General features: G+C 44.5%; 1 protein-coding gene across 2 annotated transcripts in view; it reads right to left on the reverse strand.

Moving 5' to 3' along the window:
- Positions 1-14,574, reverse strand: part of LOC112233724 (plexin-A1-like) — a 327,164-nt gene extending 312,590 nt beyond the window's left edge. The window contains exon 1 of one of the 2 annotated variants that reach the window (XM_042300320.1): positions 14,375-14,574. The gene's annotated coding sequence lies outside the window, so the exon portion shown is untranslated. The remainder of the gene's footprint in view (positions 1-14,374) is intronic. The other variant, XM_042300324.1, reaches the window with a different exon arrangement.
- Between the last annotated feature and the right edge of the window lie 13,081 nt (positions 14,575-27,655).

Genomic DNA, 27,655 nt, shown 5'->3' on the forward strand with positions numbered 1-27,655 from the left:
TGAAATCCCTCATTTGTTTAGGGAAAAACATTCCCTATTTCCTCGGCGCTCGCGCTCTTTACGTGACACATGTATGTTATGACAAACTCTGAACACCGTAACAAACGATAGCAAAAACGGATGTGGGCCACGTAAAAAAAGATTTAACTCAAAAATGGGGGAATTTTTAATGGTTGCTCAGGAGGGAAAGGGGAAGTGAAATGTGTGGAAGACGTTTGACTTAGTTGTGGAAACTATTGGAGATGAAGAAAACAGGAGGGTATAGGAGCAAGCGCAGCGTGAGTATTGTGTGCTAAACAGGTGCCGTTAGATGACAATATTTGAATTTTTTTCCTGACCATTTAGAACAGTGTAAACACGAAATAAACGATAAATGTACCAGAGTGTGCGCTCTAACTAAAAAAATGTTGACATAAAAAGCCATTATCAAACCAACGACTAAAAACAGTTTGGTGCATGTGTGAATTGCGGTTTATTTATTGTTCAGGCTAATTTATCCACAGCTTCCTTTGTTACATTTTAAAGCCAAAATGCTCAATTGCATTTCAAAGCACAAATGACTTGGATGCTGTGGGATGACATGAAGGAATGATGGATGGACGGACACAGTAGCCTATACAGTATTCAGGCTAAACAAGGACGCGCTCTTTGGCCTGCAGCTCGATGGTGGTGACACAAGCCTACTATAAGGGGCCTACTAACGATAATGACATTGCTTACTACAAATGAGGATCACACTGGCAATTGTAGTAACAACGACGAGATGAAGAAACCAGAGGGTATAGGAGAACTGCATGCATATTATGTGTGACAAACAGGTGCCGTTAGATTACAATATCATTTTTTTCCCCTGCCTGTTTGGAACAGTGTAAACACTGAATAAATTAGTTGTTTTTTAAAGCCTTTATTACAGCATAGCAAACATTTAACAGCCTAATTTGTGTAATTGCATTATCTGACATCTTGCAAGGTTGCGTGAGGCTTGGCGCTCACATAATCAGTAGACTATTAAACAAACACTCAAACTGGCAACAGAAGCAGGGCGCCTTATTTCTGTCGATATACAGTATGTGGATGATTTGTAAAAGCCAGGCATGTTTAACAGTTAGGCTATTGATTATAGACCTAAAGTTGGCGTTTCCTTTCTCCTCAATATTCTTAAGACAATTAAGGCTAAGCCCCCCCCCCCACTCTGCTGCCGCCGCCTCATTGCTCTAGAAACCAATAAGGTTAACTTTGCCATTATTCACATGGTAACATGGGGAAAGATGCCAAGTCAACGACTGCTGTCCATCGTGGGAGAAAGTGTAATTGTTGTAAAAATATGATTATATTTATTAGTGTTGCACCATTATTCTTACCAAATAGAACCATTTACTGTTTTCAGTAGCACACGTCTTAGAGCGCCGGACAGCGCCATCCCTGTGACCTCCGCAACGGGTCAGTCCACTGTAGGGCGCGAGTCAACAGCCTATCGATCAAACAATCGACCACATGGGGTCAGCCCTAGTGAACGGTCTACTTCAATGGCGCCCGTAATACAGTAACTGCTATTGTGACGGCTCGCTTCACTTTCTCTCCCTGGCAATTGTATCGTTTCCCTTTTGCGGGTTCGCCAGACACAAAATGGTACGGCGAGTCCTTTGTGTGCATGTGTCTAGTGTTAAACCCACTGTAGCAATACTGAGGAGCTGAGGTTATTGTTTGGCTTCTCGGCCCCCGAGTGCTGTGGGACTGTTTACTTCAGGAACACAATGGGTGTCGGGTGGGAAACAAGAGGTCGGGAGAGTACAGTGTTGTTTGTGTGTCTGCTACAGAAGGTAAAGGAGTCTTTTCTTAATATAGCACGATGTAGCATCTAGTTGTCCTCGAAGCAAGGCCTGCAGACAACAACAACAATCTCACAGAATTAGAAGATTCCGTTGCATCACACTTTTCCCTTACCCAACGGCAACACAGACCGCAGCCTCGGTCTGGAACGACAACGTCTGCTTCACTTGCGTGTGCACATCCGTCGCTCCACCAGGGCCGAGTCAGCCAGGGAGAGAGGGATTGGGGAGGGTTGAAAAAAGGTCACATCCTTATGTGGGGCCATTGGTCTTTTACATAAAACGACATGTGGGTCTGATCTAGAGCGCCAACAGCTCTCATAGCGCCAGCGCTAGAATCAGTAGGCCAAACGGCTGAGGGTAGCATTAGCTTGCATTACCGATGGAGGGTGACACCAGTGACGCAGTTGGGGACAGATGGGGACATTTCACAGCCTGAAACATGGCTAGACATGGTATTAGTGCAAGAACGCAGTTCCAATAGCAGCTTGTTCACTACAGTATCTGGGGCTATAGTTAAGCAATAAGGCACGAGGGGGTGTGGTGTATGGCTAATATACAAAGGATAAGGGATGTTCTTAGGCCCAACGCAACGCGGAGTGCCTGGATACAGCCCTTGGCCGTGGTATATTGACCATATACCACAAACCACCCGAGGTGCCTTATTGCTATTAGAAACTGGTTACCAACGTAAGTAGAACAGCAAAAATCGAAAATGTTTTGTCGTACCCATGATATACGGTCGGATATTCCACGGCTTTCAGCCAAAATCAGCATTCTGGGCTCGAACCACCCGGTTTATCATATTTCATGAATCGCAAGTAAGGGGGAGTAGTGGGTGGTGCCCTTCCTTCCCCTGGCAAGCTGCCATCACGGCCCCTGGGGGAGGGAAAGAGGGTAGCCCCACACAAACACTCCGGGGGCCAGACACGCAGAGGGCGGGGTTCAACCGCTGAAGGAGAGGCAGGGAGGCGGGCAGTCAATTGATGGCGTGCTGCATTTACACAACAAAACGGAGCTCTCCCTCTCAATCTCACGCGCACGCGCCTCCACTCCATGCTCATCAACACACGCCAACGTAAGGTTAGAGCGACGGGAGGGGGGAGTGAGTGAATGAGAGTGCGAGAGAAAGAGATCAAGGGAGAGAGTTGCAGCTTTTCACTGAAGAGGCACTCACTCGAGGCAGAGCCCCGTGCTGTACGCACACACTCGCCGCCTTGATCAAAAACACAGGCAGCAAAAGCACGCAACATCATACAGCATCACTCTTTCTGCGATCAATGTTTTATCATTTGACAAGATTAGATTAGACAGCGGTTTGGCGAGACCGAAATAACAGTAGCTTGAGCTGAGCCAAATCAACCTTTTCCCAATGTCAATTAGTTCTGAATCCAGTGAGAATCTATGGATTGGCTAGTGAGTACGCTGGACGAACACCAAGACGGCTCCTAGCGTGGTGTAACGCCAGTTTGTCCTCTGTCCCAGGATCCTCTACTACTACCCCCCCCCCTGTTTCTCATTGATCCATTGACATTCAGGTGGTAACTGTGTCTGGAGATGCCAAAGAGGGTGTGTGTGTGTGTGTGTGTGTGTGTGTGCATGTGTGTGTGTGCATGTGTGTGTGTGTGCATGTGTGTGCGTGTATGTGTGTGTTAACAGTGTGTGTGTTAACAGTGTGTGTGTTAAAAAGTGTGTGTGTGTGTGTTTTTTAACTAGGCAAGTCAGTTAAGAACAAATTCTTATTTTCAATTACGGCCTAGGAACAGTGGGTTAACTGCCTGTTCAGGGGCAGAACGACAGAATTGTACCTTGTCAGCTCGGGGTTTGAACTTGCAACCTTCCGGTTACTAGTCCAACGCTCTAACCACTAGGCTACCCTGCCGCCCCGTGTGTTAACAGTGTGTGTGTGTGTGTGTGTGTGTGTGTGTGTGTGGGAGCTGCAGACAGGTACTCAGCACTTCAGCTACAATAGGAAAAGGGCAAGGGTCAACATCTCTGATGAAGTGTGTCTCTCCAAGTTTCAGTGTGTCTCTCCAAGTTTCTAGGTGTGTGCATGGGTGCATGTTAGTCTCTGCCTCTCCCGTTTCCCATCTCTCGGTCTCCCTCTCATTCTTAAAATGGAGGCATCTAGTCTATCCATCTTGGAGAATTCAGCTACAAAAGATATGGTTAACTCACTGGCCTGTTGCTTTCCAGGAACCGAGCTGGTGACCCTGGTGATCAGGAGTGAGAAAGACCCCACCGCTGCCGCCAAAAATACCCACCCAAAATACCCACTCAAAATACCCACCCAAAATACCCACCCAAATAACAAAACTTTCTGGTTAAAACACCCCTAACATCTGTCTAGTCACCAGGGTGGCAGCAGCTGTTCCGATTGCTGGATGAGGGCTTAATTAAAGTTTGAGTCAGCGCTCTTCCTCGGTTTTGTCATCCTTCCCCCTGCCCTGCCCACACACGCACAGAACAACCGGTCTTCCCCAGAACAACGCTCCCGATAGGCTTTGTGCAGAGAGCTGAACCAGCTACGCTGCCAAGTTCCCTCCCTTCCTCTTCTCTCCTCCTCCTATCCCCTCTTTCCTGGCTGAGGTGGACGGGCGTAGTTTTGTTGAAATTCCACATTACCCACCTAAAACAAACACCCCCATTTTTTTTGGGGGGGGGGGGTGGAGGGGTTCCTGAAATTACAACAATCCTAAAACTAGTTCAGTCTTCTGGATTGTGTGGCTTCAAATGTCTGTGCCGAGACCAATTCATAAAAAAGGCAAGAAAGAGGTGGGCCTCTTGAATGAGCTCAAACGGCTTGTGTCGTGCCACTGGAATAGAGTGAGTACCTCCTTTAAAAATGTGTCCTGTTCAAACTCGATAGGCATAGATCAAATAAACTCCAATCATAGGTTGGAGCGTTAAAATGATGCCGATGTGACAACTGCATTCAAGCCCATTTTCATGTCTTGTTCTCCTGATTTAACCGGGTGGACTGATTTAACCAACCGGGTGGACTGATTCAACCGGGTGGACTGATTCAACCGGGTGGACTGATTCAACCGGGTGGACTGATTCAACCGGGTGGACCCGGGTCCTGTTCAGGAGGGTGCCATGTTACAGAACGTCCAGATAGAAATGTTATCGTACAGATATGCTGGCTTGCGATGTAGAACAGGGAATCCGCTCCATACGTTCCATCTGGTTCTGCAACATTCGGGACGTTTCACCCCCCCCCCGCGCTGGCTGTTGGACAAAACCGTCAGTCAGTCTCATGACCTGCCAAAGGCCATGACAGGCCCATTCTAAGAGCTGAAGGAGATCATACAGGGGGGGGGGGAATAAATAGATGACGGCCCGATCAACTGGAACAACCGCATTCCTCAAGCACCATGGGAATGGTGGATAGGGGGAAGGAGGGACGGAGAGAGAGAGAGAGGGAAATGCGAGAAAGGAAGGAACTCCTCTCAGCCTTCACGGGTCAGCACCTCGCACCAGTCACACACTCCATTTAATCGGAATGTGGCGCTCGACAATAGAAACCCGCTGCCTGATTCGACTGAATCATATGGCCTCCATCTGCATTCCTGAAGTGTCACACTAACTAAATCAACACTGCCATCTGAAAGGGTGGGACGCGCTTGTGCAGCGCGTGAACAAAAATAGCTTTGAATCATTGAACCAGCAATGACTAACTCTGAGAAGTCGGGATGCTATGTTATCCCCCTTCCTACACCGCCCACCCCCCTTTTCCCCGTGAGCTGGTACAGTCCTGACCTCAATGACAGCTCTTGGGGATGGATGGAACCACGTATGCAGAACGAGGGGGGGGTTGTCAAATGCCACCAAGCACAACTGGAGTCATCATGACTGTAATGTGGGGGCCCATTTAACCAAGCCTCTCCCCTCCTTCCCATAGCAGCTAAACCTGCCTTGGAGAGCAGGGAGGGAGAGGTCCTGCTGCCAATAAACTATCCACCATCCCCCACCTTAAAGAGGGATCTGTCTAACCTTTGACCCCCCCCACCCACCCTACTCATTCAGTCTCAGCCCTCTTCAGTCCTCCCAGCCCTCCTCCTCCTCCTCCCCGCCCATTCCCGCATTGTCTCGCCAGCAATAATTATTCCCAGAGTTCTAGTCCCAGGCCCTGTCTACTAACTCAACTCCCCAAGGGGTTGAGGAGGGACTAATAAAAAGCCCTCACCCAGCTGCGGAGTGGAGTGGTATCCCCCGCTGGGTTAGCGTTTAGGCTACACGGCTGGCCCAGGTCTGCTAAAGGAATTAGCATAGGCAATGTTCTGCACAACATGGCTGGAGTGGCTTTTCACTTAACAAGCTAAGGTAAAAGAGAAGGGCAGGAGGGAGGGTGAGGGAAAGGTGGGGGTGGGGTAGAGCATGGTGCTTGCAATGTCAGGGATGTGGGTTTGATTCCCACAGGGGACCAGTACGAAAAAGTACAAGTCTCTCTGGATAAGAGCATCTGCTAAATTGCACAAATGTAAAATGTTGAGAGGAGAACCACAAGACAGAAGCTTCCAAAACTCCTGAGAACTTTGGCTAATGAAGCATTGGCATCGGTTGGTTAAAGTGTTTCCCAATCCGTTCCTCCTGGACCCAGAGACACTGCATACTTTTACTATATTTTAGCTGTAGTACACCTGAGATTCAACTACTGGGATTGAGGATTCATTTAGCAAATGAATCAGCTGTGCTAGTGCTGGAACAGAACAAATATGTGCAACAGGTGTGGGTCTCCTTCCAACAGGATGGAGGCATGTCACCGGCCCGCTAAACCTTTTGCACCGGCCCGCTAAACCTTTTGTATTAGGGGTAGCCTTGAGGGGCAAAAATCAAATATATGTGGTCGACATGCTATGCTACGGTACAATGCCGACGCACATGATATGATTGCACCGACAGAGAGGGCTGCTTCGCTTCTAGTTCTTAGGAAACTTTGCTTGCATGGTCGGAACCCCCCCCAGGGTGTGCACATTTGAATTTCCGCCTCACACCAACATGTCTGATTCAACACGCAATGGGCTTCATGACTAGTTGAATCTGTTGGAGCGGAGTTAGAACAAAACGGTGCATGTCCCCTGGCGTGACTGGAGTTGAGAAACACTTATCTGGAGTGGAGTCGGGGTTGGGGGGTTGGGGGGGCGCTTCTTACCACACCGCTCCTTTTACCACTCAACCTCTGACCGCGCTACAGTTTCACGACGTGTTCTTATCTAAAAAGCTTATCTGCAGCTCGCTCCGCGGAGCCGTCGGTGCCTGGAATTCCAGCTATCCCTTTGGCCGAGACAGACACAACAGAGAGATTAAGAGCAAAAAGTCACTGGGAGTTTAGCTCTGGAAGTGAGAGGCTGGAACGCCAACTAGTGATTCTGATGGATTTTCTTTTTTTAAATCAACTGGCCAAAGCGAGAATCTAGCCGACTTCCACACCCTTGAATGAATTTAGCTAACCGTCAACACAGCTAGTTGGTATCAACTAGGCTATTTCTCTGACGTGACTGCCCACTTCATTTCACCACACACACACACACACACAGGCCAAACTAGCCTGAAGCAGTCCACTTCCAAGCACTCAGGGGAACACAGGCAGTAAACAAAATGAATAAATGAACACTTACCTACATCTGGTAAACACACAGGTGTTGACTTCAGAGTGGGTGGCGTGCATGTGTGTACGCATGTGTGCCAGGTACAATCACACACTCTTGCTCACTCTGCCACACACACACACACCGCCTGAGGGCAAAGCGGCACTGTTGACCTCCTTTAAATGAGCCTTTCTTCCGCTAACAGGGAGGGGTGAGCGACGGTCTCTCATTTATGTCGCCACACCACACCTGATTTATAGTATCGCTGGCGGCCATGCTTTCCCTGGGCAAGTGGCTCTCTTAAAGGGCCGGCAGCGCATTCTATTATTCTTATTTACAGGCAGGCAAATTAATTATTTAAATTCCCCTCGGTAAACAGAACAGATATGATGAGAGGGACAGTGCCAGGGCTGATACTGCATTGCAGGGAGAGGAGAGGAGCAAGAGACACAGAAGGCGAAGAAACAAGCAATTATGAAGTGAGCCCGCCACACCATTAACACGAATCACAACAATAAAAAGCCTGTTGTCAACTATTCCTAGTTAAATCATCCCCACAACGGAGAGTGGGTATGCTTATATTAAACCTAGGAATGGACACACACCCACATACACAAAAGGCCTTTTTACCTAAGCACATTGCCTATACGAGCACAGTATACACCTATAGATGCACACACACAAATTGTGTGCTGCACCAACAAAAATACACATATTTTGCTTTGCTCAGTGTGCCGCCTCCTCTCCCACAGTGGTTTTCATTAAACAAGCCTGAAGAGGCTGACAGACTCCACTGAGCAGTACAAACAACCACTAGGCTCCCGCATGCTTTAGAAAATACCATTGTCAACACTAACAGTATTCTACCAACAATATTCCATTTTCATAAAGGCCTACGTGCACAGTTTTATAAATCCAGGAATTTATTTGGATGTTCATTAAAAATGATTTTCCTGAATTAAACTTGAACGACACCAACAACCATGCTGTGCGAAACCCGGGGTCTTGTTCATTAGGCACCAAATTGAATTAAATGGTGGAGGGGTGGGGGGGTTCTACCTGGACCTTTCCAATAAGAGAGCTCAGTTCTGTTTTCAGTTTCAAAACAAGTGTACCACAGTTGGGCGACTGCTTGACATCTGGACAGTGACACACTGATTGATACACTTCCTGGACAGCTCCATTGACTGTCCCCTCAGCGGAGGAAGAAGGGAAACGTTTGCTGTTCGGAGCTCGGTGGACCAATAGGTGCCTTGGTCAGCCTTTCCCTTGGATTATTTCCCAGTAAACACCCCAATAGCATCAAAACTGCCAATTGAAATCAATAACTGTCAACAGAAGCCAAACTCTTTTCTTTAGGCAGGGGGCGGATACACCGTAGTTGCAATGGTGGGTGAAACACTGGTCTTGGTCAGCTGGTTATCCATCCTGGGCTTTGTTCAAGAGAATGCAACGTTACAGAACCTTTCCGATAGAAATGCATCGTGTGGTAGAACAGATACAATGACTTGGTCTGGTGCACTGGCACCATGACTGCACACTGTCGATTAAATTCAAGGTCAGTCCCATCGAACAGCTCGTCAACTCAGTCCGTCAGTATGCCTGACAGGCCTTGGGAGGTTTTGTATTGGAGAGAGTTCTAAGGTCTATATTAGTCGTGTAAAAAGGCTTATTTCTCACGTGTGTCGGGGCCCTCAGACAAGCCCCTTCACTGCTGGCCTCTCTGGTGCTTTTTAATATCAATTCAATTCAATTCAAGGGCTTTATTGGCATGGGAAACATGTGTTAACATTGCCAAAGCAAGTGAGGTAGACAACATACAAAGTGAATATATAAAGTGAAAAACAACAAAAATTAACAGTAAACATTACACATACAGAAGTTTCAAAACAGTAAAGACATTACAAATGTCATATTATATATATATATATATATATATATATATATATATATATATAGTGTTTTAACAATGTACAAATGGTTAAAGGACACAAAATAAATAAGCATAAATATCACTGCTGCAGCCTAGCCCAGGGGCCGCAGGGAACCCCAGAGAGACAGTCACACTGTTCAAAAAGGGGGGAGATGGAAAGATGGAGAGGGAACGAAGGAAGGGTGGTTATAACGTTGAGAGAGAGAGAGTAACTACAGGGGGACATGAACAGGGAGGGAAGCAAAAGGAGAATGAGAGGAGAGGAAGAGCAGAGAGAGGAGAAAGAGAAGGGGAAAAGCGAGGGGGTAAATATGAAAGAGAGGAGAGGAAGAGCAGAGAGAGGAGAAAGAGAAGGGGAAAAGCGAGGGGGTAAATATGAAAGAGAGGAGAGGAAGAGCAGAGAGAGGAGAAAGAGAAGGGGAAAAGCGAGGGGGTAAATATGAAAGAGAGGAGAGGAAGAGCAGAGAGAGGAGAAAGAGAAGGGGAAAAGCGAGGGGGTAAATATGAAAGAGAGGAGAGGAAGAGCAGAGAGAGAGAAAGAGAAGGGGAAAAGCGAGGGGGTAAATATGAAAGAGAGGAGAGGAAGAGCAGAGAGAGGAGAAAGAGAAGGGGAAAAGCGAGGGGGGTAAATATGAAAGAGAGGAGAGGAAGAGCAGAGAGAGGAAGAGCAGGGGGGGTAAATATGAGAGAGAGAAGAGAAGGGAAAAGAAAAGAGGGGGGGGGTAAATATGAAAGAGAGAGAGGAAGAGCAGAGAGAGGAGAAAGAGAAGGGGAAAAGCGAGGGGGTAAATATGAAAGAGAGGAGAGGAAGAGCAGAGAGAGGAGAAAGAGAAGGGGAAAAGCGAGGGGGTAAATATGAAAGAGAGGAGAGGAAGAGCAGAGAGAGGAGAAAGAGAAGGGGAAAAGCGAGGGGGTAAATATGAAAGAGAGGAGAGGAAGAGCAGAGAGAGGAGAAAGAGAAGGGGAAAAGCGAGGGGGTAAATATGAAAGAGAGGAGAGGAAGAGCAGAGAGAGGAGAAAGAGAAGGGGAAAAGCGAGGGGGTAAATATGAAAGAGAGGAGAGGAAGAGCAGAGAGAGGAGAAAGAGAAGGGGAAAAGCGAGGGGGGGTAAATATGAAAGAGAGGAGAGGAAGAGCAGAGAGGGAGAAAGAGAAGGGGAAAAGGTAAATATGAAAGAGAGGAGAGGAAGAGCAGAGAGAGGAGAAAGAGAAGGGGAAAAGCGAGGGGGGGTAAATATGAAAGAGAGGAGAGGAAGAGCAGAGAGAGGAGAAAGAGAAGGGGAAAAGCGAGGGGGGTAAATATGAAAGAGAGGAGAGGAAGAGCAGAGAGAGGAGAAAGAGAAGGGGAAAAGCGAGGGGGTAAATATGAAAGAGAGGAGAGGAAGAGCAGAGAGAGGAGAAAGAGAAGGGGAAAAGCGAGGGGGGTAAATATGAAAGAGAGGAAGAAACAAAAAATAACAACCCATCTCCACTGGTTCGTATATGGAAAGAAGATGTTCCATTACGCTCCATTGAGAAAGCCCTCAATCACCTTCAAGGGGAAATTAAACCACTCGCATGGCATCCCGCTGCCTCCCTCTGACAAACTCACATTGGTATGAGGTCTCCTTTTACACTCGCACTAAACGCTTCCTCCTTGAGAGAGCCCAGAGTGAGCCAAAACAGCGCAGCCTGGGCTGGCATGCCAGGAATATCGGAGATACCATGGCGGATTGGACCGGAACAGCGGTGGATGTGTCCTAATGAGCCGAAACCAACAATTAACAGAAGTCAGAACAGAGAGGGGGGGAAGCGGAGATTCCGAAATGTGGGAATTTTGACAGGGTGTCGGAAACCCAGCAGGGGCACTCCTCAGAGGGAGAAACACACATGGCCCTGACAGGAGGAAAGAAAATGAGAGAGATGGTGAAGAAAGAAGGAGTGACAGGAAGAGAGAGGAGGGAAAGCGACAGTGGGAGAATGAGAGGAGGAGAGAGAAAGAAACAGCAGGAGAGAGAGCGAGAGAATACCTCAGGATGAGGTTGTCACACCGGTTTAAAATGTTTGCCAGTCAAGGGGGCTGTTAATGTAGCAGTCTTCTGCCAAGTCCACTCACACACACACTGGAGACGCACACAAACGCAAGACTCACACACACTACGCACATACACGGAGGGAGGTACTGACTATTGATTCACTTTATAAAGCCCGTTAGCCCTACAGAATCAAGTTAGACAGTAGGTTCTTCCTCATTCCTCAATTGGGGCGGCAATTAGCCTCGTGGTTAGAGCGTTGGACTAGCAACCGAAAGGTTGCAAGATCGAACCCCGAGCTGACAAGGTGATTTTCAACTTGTTCTGCCCCTGAACAAGGAAGTGAATCCACTAGGCCGTCATTGAAAATAAGAATTTGTTCTCAACTGACTTGCCTAGTCAAATTAAGGTTAAAAAAAAATCCAGTTGATATCAACACTAGATCAGTGACTGGCCAGCCCTGACGTGCTTGTAGTTTTCTGGCAGAGTCATTTGCAACGCCATACAGGAAACCTATAGGCTAAACGACAACGTGAGGACCCACACTTAATCCATTGATGACAGAGCAAGCCACGGAGTCACAATACAACACACGTCCATATGGGCTACTGCTTGGTGTCATGTCTGGTAAGGTTTTTAATCCAGCAAAACTTCAGGTTCAACTCTTCAAATTCACCTCGGAAGATTGTCTATCATCTTGGCATTAGTCACAGTCAGATTAATCCCATACATTTGTTAGAAGAAAATAAAAAAATGGCCTTGCTAGCGCCGACAAAACCCGACAAGTATATGTTTTAACTTACTACACCGGTTGTGAGTGAGCATGGTCCTTTTGCAGGTAGGCGTGCAAAACAATATAGTCACACAAAAGTACAATTAAATCTACTTTTCAAAGAGCCGGTAGTGCATTCAGATTTCTATCAACTGAACCATGCACGGAAGAATGTAAATAAGTGCACCAGCTCATGCAATAAGTGCATGAGTCCCGTGCATGCATTTTCATCGTGTGTGTATGATTCAGGTGATAGAAATCTGAAAGCACTACCACCGCTTTGAAAAGTTGGCCTAAATTCAAATATTCAAAGAACGGCCTTGTATTTCAAAGAACTGCCTTGTATTTATTTTATTTAACTGGGAAAGTCAGTCATCTACTTGTAAGAGGTGGCGAGAGGAAACTTTCCCAATCCAAATGCTCATTTATGCCGGAGTCTTCAGGCTAGACATGCAGGGGAGTTTGAGGGCTGAAGATGAAGGATGGGTGAGGAAATTGGATTGAAAAGCACCAGCGTGCGAACGTCATTCCTACCAACGTGTCATTCAGGTACATTGTTGCCACTGGTCGCGCACTGATACAATGTCTCTACTTTGAATACAACTCTACAGAATTTAAACATTGTAGCCGCAATGATCTATGTAGACTAGCGCTACAACTCATTCCCAGTGGATTCAGACACTCTTGAGTAGCTAGAGGACCAACCGGTCTGTCATTCAGTGATTTACCAGCAGAAGCTAATGCCAATCCGATGATTTAGGGACAGTCATATTCAACTAGTACCTCCTACTAAACAAACATTTGTCACGCTTGAGATCCTTCAACATTTACATGTGAATAGGTAGTCGTAACCTTTAACCACCAAGCCAATGTCTGTTGCCTAAATTGTAAACTGAGGGCAAAGGCCAACGGGCAAGACAAATCAGCCTACAACATATTTAAATAATACATTAAAATTCGGTCAGGCTTTTTAACTGGTGAATGCTATATGTTGAGGAGGAGGGTGGGTCGTGTGTAATTTGCTCACCAGAATTATACTGAAAAAAACTATTCAAGAAAAATCAAATAGTATTTGAGTGCATATTCAATAGACGACAGCCAATGCGTAGACCAACACACCCACCGACAACCCTCAACCTTCTATTACCACTCAATAGGGAATTACAATTGCTGTTGAATAACAAAGCCTACAAATTGCCACTCATTCCTTAGCAGATTAACGCTCTTTTAACACACCATGGAACACCATTTCTAATTATTTTAGAGCCAATAGGGGTTATCGATTTTTCTTTTTACAAAGCTGCACCAGGTCCCTTGAGATATGCTACATTCCCTTCTGTCCATTTAATAGCTTAGAACTAACAAGAAATAGCCCTATTAAATAACCCCAATATGTGAGAGCATGCAACGAATGTCAATGTAAAGCCGTGTATGAGCCACACATGCCACCCTCCCCAGTGTCCCCACTCACCGCCCAAGACAATTTTCCAGGCGACAGTGTCTGTCAGTGAATGGCTATAATTATATAGTCTATGGAGGCATTCCTTCCTCAAAAAAAGGCAATGCAACAGCATTCCCTTTGCAATGAGGTAACCAATAGTTTGCTTTTCCATTCACCGTTGAACTATAGGTCCTTGCCCATGTTTTTTCGAATAGAAAAACAACATTGATATACGGATGTCAGGATAGGATGTAGCCTATAATAAAACCCCGAGTGAACAGCAATAAAATAGGCTAGAGTACAATAAGTCTTAAGATGTAAAAGCTTGAATTCTGCTTCTGCTCGGGTTAATTCAAGTAGCCTATTTGCTTGAAGAACAGCGAAGGGATACATCCACACACCGAACACACACAACGCTCCAATATCCGCAGTTTTCCACTGCGACTTCGGTGTTGATCAACTCTTGAACGGATTGAATTACACAGAAAAACAGTTGGACAAGCATTCCAAGACTGTTTGTGAAGAAGTTCAAATCACAGGTAAATAAAATGGGTTGCGCTTAGGTAACAACACAAGAAAAGGGCTAGTTGCTTGCCTCTTACAAGGTCTATGTTTTGAAACCACAAGCTCCATAAACTGGTCAGACGCAACGCAGAGGTCCTCCTACCAGAAAGGAGACAACAAAAAACATCCGATACCAAACTCGCAACATGGGAGCGAAAACACCCAAATGTTTCAAACCAAAATAACCGTTTATCTCGTTCAAAAGAACGCACCAAACTCCTCTGGGTACTTACGAATTCAAGTGGCCATTGGGTAAGATATCCTAGCCAATGTGGTTAAAATCCAAAACTTGAGGACATTTCCACTCTTGTCACGGTGTGCTAGCGTGCTCACCACTGCGGCTCCCTTCGTGTGAATGAAGAGGAATGCAGCTCGAGGCTTCCAGAGAGAAAGAAGCCTGCCTCGATGTGTCTGTCTGGCAATGAGAGCGAGGACTGTCTCAATACCTTGTTTATTCCACAGAGGGCGTCGATGAGTAGAGTGATCAATTGTACCGCAGATAATGGAATTTAAATCACAGGACATAGATGTGGTGGTGGCAGCTGCAGAGAAGTCCTTGGGTGTACGAGATTTTACTGGAGAAGAGGTACAAGGTGTGTTGAACGATCGTGTCCCGTGGGGACTGCCGACCTGGTGAGGGATTAGGTAGGTCAAACTAGTGGAATAGTGGTGAGGTTTTGAAGGGTGTCGGATTAGTTGGTAGGGCAATTTTTCTTCCCGGTTCCTCGCCCTTTTCTCCCCTCCTGTTTGTCACAAGGTGTAATGAATTCACACTCCAGAACAGTAGGCAGACACAGCCCTCGGAGTAGGTGGTGGCATGCACCTCTGACGAATGTTTGGAACAGCCATAATATCATAGACAAAGAAGGAAAATAAGTCAGATGGTGGCCACAGCTTGAAATTGGCAAAACAACCTCACTTTCTTGGCCTTTAATCATGTCCGTAAGAAAATAAGGTAATTTTCCCTGAGTTGAGGAATTAACTTGCCTTTAATCATGTCCGTAAGAAAATAAGGTAATTTTCCCTGAGTTGAGGAATTAACAAAAGGTTAGGCAAAATGAATAACAAATGATCCATCTATATTTGTCTTTGTCAACAAGAGGGCTATTGCTTCAGTTCATGATAGGCTAGGCTTGATTGTTCACAGACAAACAGGGTTTGTTACAGACCTGTCTATAGAAAAGGTTGTTTTTGAGAGTAGAAGTGAAACCTGAAATGTTTATATTTATAAACAGTCTCCTAGGAACATCATCTTACAAAGTGTGTATTGGGCACAGTTTTATGTGTCCTTGGAGCAAGGAAGCTTTTGGGATAAACAAGTTATTCTAACGGGCAGCTCACATTACAGATTGCACTCTTGAGAGGAGCTAGCCAGGTCTGGCACTCACCATACCACCTGGCTCTTTCTGTCTGTGTGTGTAAGGGTCCTCACAGCACTCAACCACAGGCTGAGGTTTGCGCAATGGTTCTCCCAACACTAATATTAAGAGACAGAACATGGAACACAGTTTCCCACACACTATGTGAAACATTCTTTCACGACAGACCATATTTTCAACTTCAACAGCAAGACCGCTGTTCTCCTGGACCAGGAAATGAATGAAAATAGACGGTCTCTTCACTGGTCCCTTCTGATTCAATTAGATTATTTGAATTCCAATGTGCAAATCAATGGCACGAGTTAGTTGTGCATTTCAAAGAATGATAGAGGATGTCAGCTGTCATGATTTGTTGAGGTGGTCAACAAAGGATACGACTTGGGCAGAAAGCAGAGAGAATATTTAAGTGTGGCTTTTTGTTTGTTGTTGCTTTGCTTTGTATTTAGCCATACACTATTAATGCACTTGTGCTTGGGAACAGAGCAAAAGAACAAACGGTTACATTGGATACACACAGTGCAAATACAGTATGTACTGACTGATCTGCTAGAGGCAGGAGTCTCTGCGCTTCTACATGCACCCTGCTCACACACACACACACACACACACACACACATTAGCAATCTTATACAATCACACACTATACACAAATATCACACACACACTTGAATAAACACACTCAAATGCTGTATATATATATATATATATATATACAGTACATGCACTCAAGCGCACCTTGTGCAAACATTAGCATTCACACACACTAAGCACACATAGGCTACACGAGACACGGGCTCTGACATGCATTTATGCGCGTTCACACTTGCTGCAGATCGCCATCGTAATCGGATCAATCGATCTTGCCAAGGCGGAGACTTCAGTGGATCCAAAATCCTCAAATACGACGCCCTATATACGACGCCCTATAACAAACAAGCCTGCGAACCTATGCCAACAAAACAGACATAATGTAAACACCGTACCATGAACCCCATTAAAACTAGACTGCAGGGGACACCTGTTACCTGAGGTGACATGTCATGGTAAGACTAAGCAGGTAATAATGATGCAATTAGCTTATTGTTAGCTCATGCTAACATCCGCCTAAGGCTGTCAGGTCATTTACAAATCTCATGATAAGATTCATCCTGACCAGATGAGGAAATTCCAGAGACGTCCAGGAGCTGCCAATGACCGATTAGGACAGGTCAGACATATGAACCTGTCGGTTGTGATTTATCAGGCACATACAGTGAGCTCCATAAGTATTGGGAAAGGGACACGTGTTCTGTTGTTTTGGCTATAATGTTAAAGTGCAGACTGTCAGCTTTAATATGAGGATATTTTCATCCATATCGGCTGAACCGTCTAGAAATTACAGCACTTTCTGTACATGATTCCCTCCCATTCCCTTGTGTAAAAGTAGTGAAAAGTATTTGGTCCCATTTCCATAGCACGTAATGACTACATTGAACTGTACAAACTTTTTTTGGATGCATTTTCTTTTTTGTTTTGGTTGTGTTTCACATTATTTTGTGCCCAATAAAAATGAATGGTAAATAATGTATTGTGTAATTTTGGAGTTACTGTTATTTGCAAATAAGAATAGAATATGTTTCTGAACACTTCTACATTCATGTGGATGCTACCGTGATTATGGATAGTCCTGAATGAATTGTGAATAATGATTTGTGAGAAAGTCAGATGCACAAATATCATAGACATAATAAGAAAGACACAATAACCAATACATAATAACTTCTCACCATTATAATAATAGGCGCGGGGGTGGGGGGGGTGTATGATATTTCTGCCTGTAACATTCTCAATCAGGATTATCTGTAATCGTGGTAGCATCCACAGGAATGTAGAAGATGTGTTTAGCAACATATTCTATTCTTATTTCCTATCAAAGTGACTCCCAACACGACACAATACAGTACATTATGAACCAGTTTCATTTCTATTTGGCACAAAATAAAAGGTGTAGTCACAAGCTAGATGTAGTCATTGCCTGCTCTGAATATGGGACCAATTAACTTTGTACTACTTTAATACACATACTGTAAGGGACTTTGTCCCAATACTTTTGGTCCGCAAAAAAATGGAGGGGGGCTATGTACAAAAAGGGACAGTCTGCCCTTTAACCTCATAGTCATTGTGTCCTTTAAAAATCTAAAGTTCTGGCGTACAGAGCAAAAACAACAAAATGTGTATCACTGTTCCAATACTTGTGGATCTCACTGTAACACAAGGGGATTGTAAATAAGAATAAAAAACTATAGGAGTAAGCATTTACTACTGTATTTAAAGCTAGAATCCCTAGTTGCTACATCTATTTTAGGACGTATAAATGTATGACATTCTGTATATAGCCATTGTGTCACGCCCTGACCTTAGAGAGCCTTTTTACTTCTCTATTTGGTTAGGTCAGGGTGTGATTAGGGTGGGCATTCTAGGTTTTCTCTTTCTATGTTGGTGTGTTTGATTCCCAATCGGAGGCAGCTGTCTATCGTTGTCTCTGATTGGGAATCAGAAATAAGTTGCCAGTTTCCTTTTGGGTTTTGTGGGATCTTGTCTTTGTTTGTTGCACGACTAGCTGTTACGTTCGGTTTGTGTTCATTGGTTTTTCCCCGGTGGTACGTTTTCAAATAAAGAGAGAATGTACGCCTACCACGCTGCACCTTGGTCCGGTCATTTATCATCATCCGACGACAAGCGTAACACATTGATTCTTGAAGAACATAACTTATAAATGCCTCAGGAGCATAATGGACTGTACCTCATCGAAACCCATAACATAAGCTGGTTTTACGCCAATGTTTTGTTAACAATGTAAATGTAAACACTGTATTGCCTCAAAACATGGATAAAACTATCAATTTGATATAATGGATGGTCAGTCCTTGCGTCCATGGCTTTGCCAATGAGTTTGAGTGCAGTCACATTTCCCCAGGGCCATCCCTCAGCTTTTTACCGAAACAGAGGCGGGGTGGCCGTTTTGTTCTTGTTTCAATTAAGGGCTCTAGCCTTAGCTTCTAAAGGTTGGGAGTGCTGGTAGAAGTTAAAGTGCCTTTAAAATAATAATGCCTTAAGTAAGGTAATATGAGTTAAGCATATTTCCACTTGAATTATTCATTTCAGAGTGCGTTTCAGTTGCAGGAAGCTCGAAAAGACTCACGAGGCTTGTTTCTTAAATGGCATGCAACCCTATAGGCAGGCTTATTTGCTTTGATTTAATGTGTATCTCTTCATAGACCTCGGCTATCAATTAACTGTAAATGAACACCACTGGGAATATTGTAAGCAGTAGCCACCGCGTTCTCATCCATTATAGGCGTATTACCTGTCTGTTCGAAAACTAATCAGTTATGTTTTCCTCTCTGGAAACAAAATGTCCGACATGAGCTGTTTCTAAGTGTTTTCCACTGCTATTTAAAAACATGAGTACACAGACTGCAATGGCCGAGGAAAAAGAGGTGTAACATTTGTATGCCAGATTAACATAGCCTCTTATCAAGAGGAAGAGTATAGCTCTTCCAACATGTTTACATTATACAAGGTAGTATTTGTGTAATCAATTGCTCACGACCTACGTAGGGGAGAGTGTGTGTAATCAGAGTCAAAGGGTTAGTTGAGCCACCCCTTGTTTCTAGGAAACTATACACAAACTGAATCATGTGACCCAATATTTAGAAAAAGGTCATCATTCCTTGGAGCCTGTGAAGGAAGTAACCACATGGAAACCACTCTTCTTTTTTTTAAACAACAGATTCTCACAAACTCAAATGTATGTATTGTGTTATAGGTTTCATGACGCTTGTACCTAAACCAAAGTAGCTGGTTTAAAACTGTTATATACATCAGTTGGGGTCTCTATAAGCTCCAATAAGGTCCATGTTAGACATGGTTTTAAAAAGGTTGTGGTAATATGTCATTCAGTACAAACAGCTGTGTAGGCAGCTCAACTTACCCTGTCCCCTAGTTGTGCCAAAATACAACTTTTTGGGGGGACAAACTAAGTTTTCAAAACAATTATGTTTACATGAATTTCCCTTGACGTAGTGATCCTGAATTTTAAAAAAAATAATACTCAACACCACTCTCCCCTATAGGTGGTAAATGATGTTAAACTAGTTAGCAGCTCCGCTTACCCCTACTTTTTCCATCTACAAACTTCAGAAGTACTCGTAATTACAATCTATGGTAAGGTGAACGGAAACCAATCAGCTGGTGTTAAACACGTCACTTTCTCCCCCAGACTCTGATGTCTCTGCCTTGAGGTGTGCGACCAAGCAGCTTTTGTTTGAACTCCACACAGCTCATTATGATTAAGATTACAGGGACTTGTGTTCCGTCGTCTCTGACACATTAGCGTTTTGACGTAGCTCCCAGGGACTTTCATTTTTGGAGGACACTGGTAGAGAAAGAGAGGGGGGGGGGGCTCAAAACTAAAAGTCATAAAGCAAGCTAAATGCAGCTATATGCTACAATGATTTGTTAAGGTCTGTCATGACCACTTAAAGCACACTACGTCAGTTTATGGCAAACTACCTCATACTGTTATGAGCCAACATGAGGATTTGCAGTCTCACCCCAGCTGACAATATGGCTAACCCTTTGGCTAATCCATTGCTTATGCCCCATGTCAAGAAAAGGCAAACGCAAGATTGTAATGGTTAAGGTATGGTGTAGAGGTTTGGGACTTGAAAACACTCCTATGTATATTACTGGAACATAATATTCTCGAACCTGTTGATTCGATGCTCTCCATTCAATTTAGCAACGTAAGCAGATATGCAAAGCTGTTTCTGTCACCATGTCATTTAGAGTGAAAACTAGCTAATTAGCAAAGCAACAATAGGGTCAAATATTGATTTTCTTGAAAATGAAGTCAATTATTGGCATTCCGATGTAAGCAGAATTACTGCACAGTTTGGTACTACTGTAACAGTAAAACCAGTGACAACGTAGTGACTACAGTAAATAAAGCACGGGACACCGTCACGAATGTCGGCCATGTGCAACGGGCGGATGTCATAACCGCCTCTGACCACGTAGCATCGGCCGTCATTTTAGTTTCATTTAAAAAATACGTCATTTGAGAATGAATTCTCGATGTCTGTAAACTATCACAAGTATCCCCTGTGCAATGACATCCCAATTGAAATGAACCTTGATGTCCATGGTCGGTGTCATGTCATAGACGGTGGCACGTCATAGACGGTGTCACGTCATAGACGGTGTCACGTCATAGACGGTGTCACGTCATAGACGGTGTCACGTCATAGACGGTGTCACGTCATAGACGGTGGCATGTCATAGACGTGTCATGTCATAGACGGTGTCATGTCATAGACGGTGGCACGTCATAGACGGTGTCACGTCATAGACGGTGTCCGTCATAGACGGTGTCACGTCATAGTGGTGGCACGTCATAGACGGTGGCACGTCATAGACGGTGTCATGTCATAGACGGTGGCACGTCATAGACGGTGTCACGTCATAGACGGTGTCATGTCATAGACGGTGTCACGTCATAGACGGTGGCATGTCATAGACGGTGGCATGTCATAGACGGTGTCATGTCCATGGTCGGTGTCACGTCATAGACGGTGTCATGTCATAGACGGTGTCACGTCATAGACGGTGGCACGTCATAGACGGTGGCATGTCATAGACGGTGTCATGTCCATGGTCGGTGTCACGTCATAGACGGTGTCATGTCCATGGTCGGTGTCACGTCATAGACGGTGTCATGTCATAGACGGTGTCACGTATAGACGGTGTCACGTCATAGACGGTGTCATGTCATAGACGGTGTCACGTCATAGACGGTGGCATGTCATAGACGGTGTCACGTCATAGACGGTGTCATGTCCATGGTCGGTGTCACGTCATAGACGGTGGCACGTCATAGACGGTGGCATGTCATAGACGGTGTCATGTCCATGGTCGGTGTCACGTCATAGACGGTGTCATGTCCATGGTCGGTGTCACGTCATAGACGGTGTCATGTGCATGGTCGGTGTCACGTCATAGACGGTGTCATGTCCATGGTCGGTGTCACGTCATAGACGGTGTCATGTCATAGACGGTGTCATGTCCATTCCAGGCCTGCAAGTCTTGTCCCATTGTGTACTTGGGAGAGGACCCTGTCACCCACACCCAGTAATTATACCGGAGCTGCTGACTTTACAGCTGAATTATTGAAAAGCTGAAGAAGGCAGAGGATCCCAGGTAGAGACAGACAGAGAGCCTGTGTGTATGTGTGGCTGGGCCACTTAAAGATGACCACCTCACTAAGACCTGGGATGTGACATTAACACATACAGGGCTCTATTTTAACAAGCCTAATGAAATGGTAAATCTGCCGGTAGTGCTATAGGTTCGGGAATATTTGTGTTTTTTTTTCACAACCGGAATTATTGGCGCATTAGCTGCCGGTAGCACAACAGGGCTGGGTTTTGATGAATAAACAAGTTGTAGGTGTGTTGAGGCTTGATCCTTCACTGGCCAATCAGAACGTGCTCCATGGCTAAATATGTGGTTGCTTCACGTTGTGTATTTACAGTCCTCTCTGTATTGCATTGTCATCAACTCCAAATAGAATGTTAGTCCATTATAGCCCAGTTTATTAAATAACCTACATAAATAAAATAACAAAATGTATGTAGGTGTCATCGGTGGGTGTAGCTGGTGCATAGAAGTCAGGCGCAGGAGAGGAGAGATGAGTGGACAAAGCACTTTACTGAGGCAATCATTATAACATCATTATAACAGAATGCAATTGCGTCACAAAAACAAATGCCCAAAGAACAAGTGAGGCAGCACAAAGTACCACAACCACATACAAAGTACCGGCTGCCACAAAGCACGGGTATAAACCAGAACCCAGCGCAAACCAGCCGGAAGCGTGCCAACCTGACAATAAACAATTACACACACAGACATGGGGGGGACAGAGGGTTAAATACACGACAAGTAATGAGGGAAATGTAAACCAGGTGTGTGGGAAAACAAGACAAAACAAATGGAAAATGAAAGGTGGATCGGCGAAGGCTAGAAGACCGGTGACGTCGACCGCCGAACGCCGCCTGAACAAGGAGAGGAACCGACTTTGGCGGAAGTCGTGACAGTAGGCCTATTCCATCTTAGCTAAATATGTTGAACATGTTTGCAGTCCACATGGTAAGAAGCCTAATTGCAATGCTTCGGTATGGAAATACAGTATATTGTTAAACATAGCATTCACACTGATATAGGGCCTAGGCCTACTGTAAATTGCACTATGTCTGCCATGTCTGATCCATGGACATGCCAAATGTAATCAATGAGCAAGAAAAATTCACTATTGATGAGGCTTAAAAAGAGTGAATAATGTTAAATCAAATTCTGATCAAAACAACCTTTTTTTAATTGTCTAAATACAGTTACAGGCATTATAATTGCTCCCCTTGGGCATATAATATCAAGGCAATGCAGACAATGGAGGCTTTTACGCACATCCAAACTTTTCACAGAAGCTGGACAAAGATCCAATATAAAGAGAATGTCCACTCACCGTTATACATCTCCCAAATAGGTTTTAGAAACATAATGGAACCATCTTACAGATCGCATTCCCACTTCTCCGGAAATAGAAGACGGCTCCTAAATTGCATTGCATGCGAGCTGGACGTTCGCCATGAAGCCGGGATGGCGAATCATTCTAACAAGTTAGGTTTGTAATCAAATCAAATTATATATATATATATATATTTTTTAAACAGCAACAATAGTTCTAAATAGCTTGAGGTTATAAGCATGATATCATAAAATCGACAGGATAAAAAAAGACTGTTGAACCAGCTTTCATTTGAACCTATAGGCTTAGGGTAATAGGTAGTCTAAGGGGGGCTTGGTTTTTAATCATATGAAACGGAAAACAAGCAATTGTTACAGGAAAATCCGTTCTAAATGCAAGGGTCACCAGCATCATCTCATCTCTCGTTTCACGTTGGGCATATGGATACGTTTCCTACATGCAGGGGTTTTCCTGCACGTCCAAAACGGGAGCTGGCTAAAGTATTGTAGGTCTACGTAATGCATAGATAAAAAGGGGATGTCCCCTCACTGTTTTGCTGCTCCCAAACTTGATCTTTTAATAAAACGTGAGTATGAGCCAAACCCTTCATTGACAGGCTTGGCTACTTGGCGTTGGGCATGACAAAAAAAAACAGCCTTGAATAAAATGAAACCTAATCGAAAACAAGCTTTTGTTTTTTTAAAGGTTATTATTACAAGGGTTACCACCACAAAAAAAAACACATTTCCTCTCGTGTTCCATGAGCGTAAGGACACTGTGCGTTAAGGTTGCGCTTCTGCTCACAAAATCCATGCCATTACCACTAAGACCAATATTAACTGCATGAAATTGTCACTTTTGCGCTTGTTTTCAAGGACACACTTCAAATATTGCCACCCCTCCCACCTCAGCGCAAGCGAGCTGATATTAGATAGGTAAATTGCTGAACCTGGCGCATGGGGTGGAAAACGCACTTGCGCCGCCATAGCGCCAGCCGAAAATAAATCCAACAGTGTCCTTTGATCATGTTTACACCCTTAATAGATATGGGCATTTTAGTAAAGAAGAAAACGGAAAATAAAGATTTATAACACAAATAAATATTTAATGCTTTCACTGCAACAAAAAAATCATCAACACAATGATGAGTGGAATGTCAGCTTCCTCTATCGTCTCCAGCCATGACTCAAGATGGCACCTTATCTGATCAACTTCCTGGTTTGCCTCGGATGGCAGGATGTGATGCATGGCGACTGTGGATGTAGAGTATGTACAGAGACTGAAAAGGAAGCGAGACATCCCATTCCTACATTTTTTTACTGTTTCAATGGAAAAATTCAATGGAAAAATCTGTTTCAAGTAGACCAGAACCAGCTGCTATCGCATTGTTGTCTATGGGAGAGCCACCCCCTTTTAAGTAGTTTGGAACTGACATTTTTGGTAAATGGTAAACAGCTTGAGTGAACCATCTTCATTTATCAACCATCTTCGGTATGTAATGAATGTAGATAGGCACTTATCAAAGAGAGGGTTTATAATGTGAGGTACTGTATGTGATATTTGTAGGTTTTCACTCCATTGCATTTCAAGAGGAGGAAGGTGGAAAACACAGTTCTGAAAAACAACGGTTTTGCTGAGTGGATGTGTGCAGTCCTCACTAAGAAAAAGGATGTGAAGGCTTTTCTCCCGAATCATATGATGAGTCTACTCAAGAGTGGAGGGTTCAGTATAAAGAGTCCTCAATGCATTACGTGAGCAATGTGTGTACAATGCTTGACCTGACTCAATTTATTTCTGTAAGATTTACTGCCATTTTATTGGGATGCTCATCTAAAAGTCCATACAAGAAACTGTGATGGGCAAATAGAAGTGATGATGGAGGATTTCACCCCGTCATGTTTTTCCCTTTGTTTTCTCCTCGGTGTGTCAGACAGACAGTCAGACAGACAGACAGACAGACAGACAGACAGACAGACAGACAGACAGACAGACAGGCAGGCAGGCAGGCAGGCAGGCAGGCACACACACACACAGACTGGATGTTGCTGTGGACCGTCTCGTCTTCTTTAGCTGAAAGCGCATCGTGTGAGGTAGATATCTCCTTTTGACACTCCTAATTGGCCAACATGTCAGACAATGTTTTCAGCTTAGGAAATCACATCCAGTCCATTGATTTCTCGCCATCAGAGATTGTATTGTTTAATCCAGTCTGCCGGCTCGCCCGGAATCCTCAATGGAGTCTAAATGAGATACAGAGAGAGAGAGAACGAAGTAGAGATAAAGAGAAAATGGGAGAGAGAGCAATTAAGTCAATGTGAGATATAAGGAGAGAGAGAGAGATAGATGTCGAGGCAAGATATCTATCTGGAGAGAGAGAGAGGTGTGTGAGATAGACAGAGTGGAAAGGGAGGAGGAGCTTACAGCAAAGCTTGTTGTTTTTTCCCCTAACTTAATTGGAGGAACTTCAAATGCTTTGTTGACATGTTTATTTGCTGAGCTGTGGGTTGCTAGGCTGTAACACGTGTTCTTTCTTTAACTTCACTCTGCTAATGAGGTTAGTTGCTAGTGTCTCAGTTTCTTCTGTCGCTCTCTCTTTTCTCTCCATTGACACGTTTCCCCGGGTCTGCGATGCAGCACACATTTTAAGGGTCACTCACACAGCAGTCTGTGTCGCCATACACAGTTAACAAACCCAACGCCTATTTTGTGTGTGTGTGTGTGTGGGTGTGTGTGCATGCGTGTGTGTGGGTGTGTGTGTGCGTGTGTGTGGGTGTGTGCGCGTGTGTGTGGTGTGTGTGCGCGTGTGTGTGTGTGTGCGCGTGTGTGGTGTGTGCGTGTGCGTGTGTGTGTGTGTGTGCGTGCGTGTGTGTGCGTGCGTGTGTGTGTGCGTGTGGGTGTAACCACATTTGCATCTACAGTTTTTGTGCAGGCAGTCATACAGTATAAGAAAAAAAATCACGACAATTATATAAATGCCACAATCATGACACCTGTGATGGAATCAGGATCAGTACAATTATATAGATGCAGACATATTTTGGTAGTTCGACATGGTGGAATATTTTTGTGTCGGTAAAATGTATTGTGCGAGAAATGGAGGTGGAAAAGCCTTTATTAACAAATATTAATATAATAACCATTGTGTATCGAAGTACACTTGGAGTCACGCGATGATATGGTGTGTGGTCATCCCACTACGACTTGGGAAAACATGCAGTTTATTCGACTATGAAATAAGTTACGCTGAACTTCACAGGGCGGTGAAAGTGCACAGTTATCTTGATGCTCCTTTCCAATAAATATCGAAAAGCATATTCTGGTGACATGATGATCGATGCTCGACTGCCGTTTGACAAATATGTTTTTGTTTATAAACATTCTCACTCCTATTTATAATAATCTCATAATGTAGACTAGCATATCTGCACAGCCTTCCAGTGTTGTATCTGCGAGTTGTTGCCTATCCCTCCCTCTCACGCGCCAAGACCAGAGTTGGCTATTTAGCACAATATTTGTTTTGTGAAAAAACTACCTGAAGAGTTGAAAATGCAATGGAAACACATTGAACATTCGATTTGTATTTGGTACCTGACAACTTAAGCAAAAAAGTTAATTGTGTGCACTAAGTCAGCGTTTCTCAAACTCGGTCCTGGGGCCCCCACTGGGTACACGTTTAGATTTTAGCACTAGCACTACATAGCTGATTCAAATAACCAACTCATCAAGCTTTGATTATTTGAAATCATCTGTGTAGTGCTAGGGCAAAAACCAAAAATGTGCATATTTTCTTGATGCGGATTCTCGAATATTCACATGAAAATCTGTTGCCATTTGGATGGAAACCTAGCTTGTCTGTGTCTACCATCTTCCCTTCTCTCATTCTATCCCTCCCTCTCACTCTCTTTCCACCACAGAACAAACAGTTACCCAGGCCTCGATGCATCACACACTCAGAGGGACACACACACACACACACACACACACACACACACAGTGGTCTGTGTTCGGATACGACACACACTCGAAGAAGCATTCATCTGTTGTGTCTCTGTCGACTGTGAACCCTCTCCCTCTTTCTCCCGCTCTCCCATTCCCCAGGCTACAATGCATCACACACTCTAAGAGAAACACACAGACCCAGTCTATAGTCATTGTTAATGAAGCATCAGCTGGTTGTGTCTATGAGTAGTGTGTCACCCACAAATTTCTCTCTTTCTTCTACCCAGGATACAGTGTATCATACACTTTACACTAAAAGTCACACAGAGAGACAGAGCGAGACAAAGACAGACGCACAATCCTCATCAACACTCATCCGATATTAGCTTCCCAATGAGCCGGCACAATTCAACACCATGAACTTAGTACATATAAATAAATAGCATAAATAAATGAACAAATAGTGCAGTTTAACCATTGTGGTTATATGTCACTCGAGCTGAGATGTTAGTTATATGTCACTTTGGGTGACATATGGCATATCCCTCCTCTCCCTGTGTGTCTCTGTCCATGCATGCTCGCACTCCTTAAACCTCTGACCTCCATCGCTCTCCCCTTCTAGCCATCTT

The sequence above is a fragment of the Oncorhynchus tshawytscha genome, linkage group LG02 (assembly GCF_018296145.1).
Source record: "Oncorhynchus tshawytscha isolate Ot180627B linkage group LG02, Otsh_v2.0, whole genome shotgun sequence".
NCBI classification, from domain to species: domain Eukaryota; kingdom Metazoa; phylum Chordata; class Actinopteri; order Salmoniformes; family Salmonidae; genus Oncorhynchus; species Oncorhynchus tshawytscha.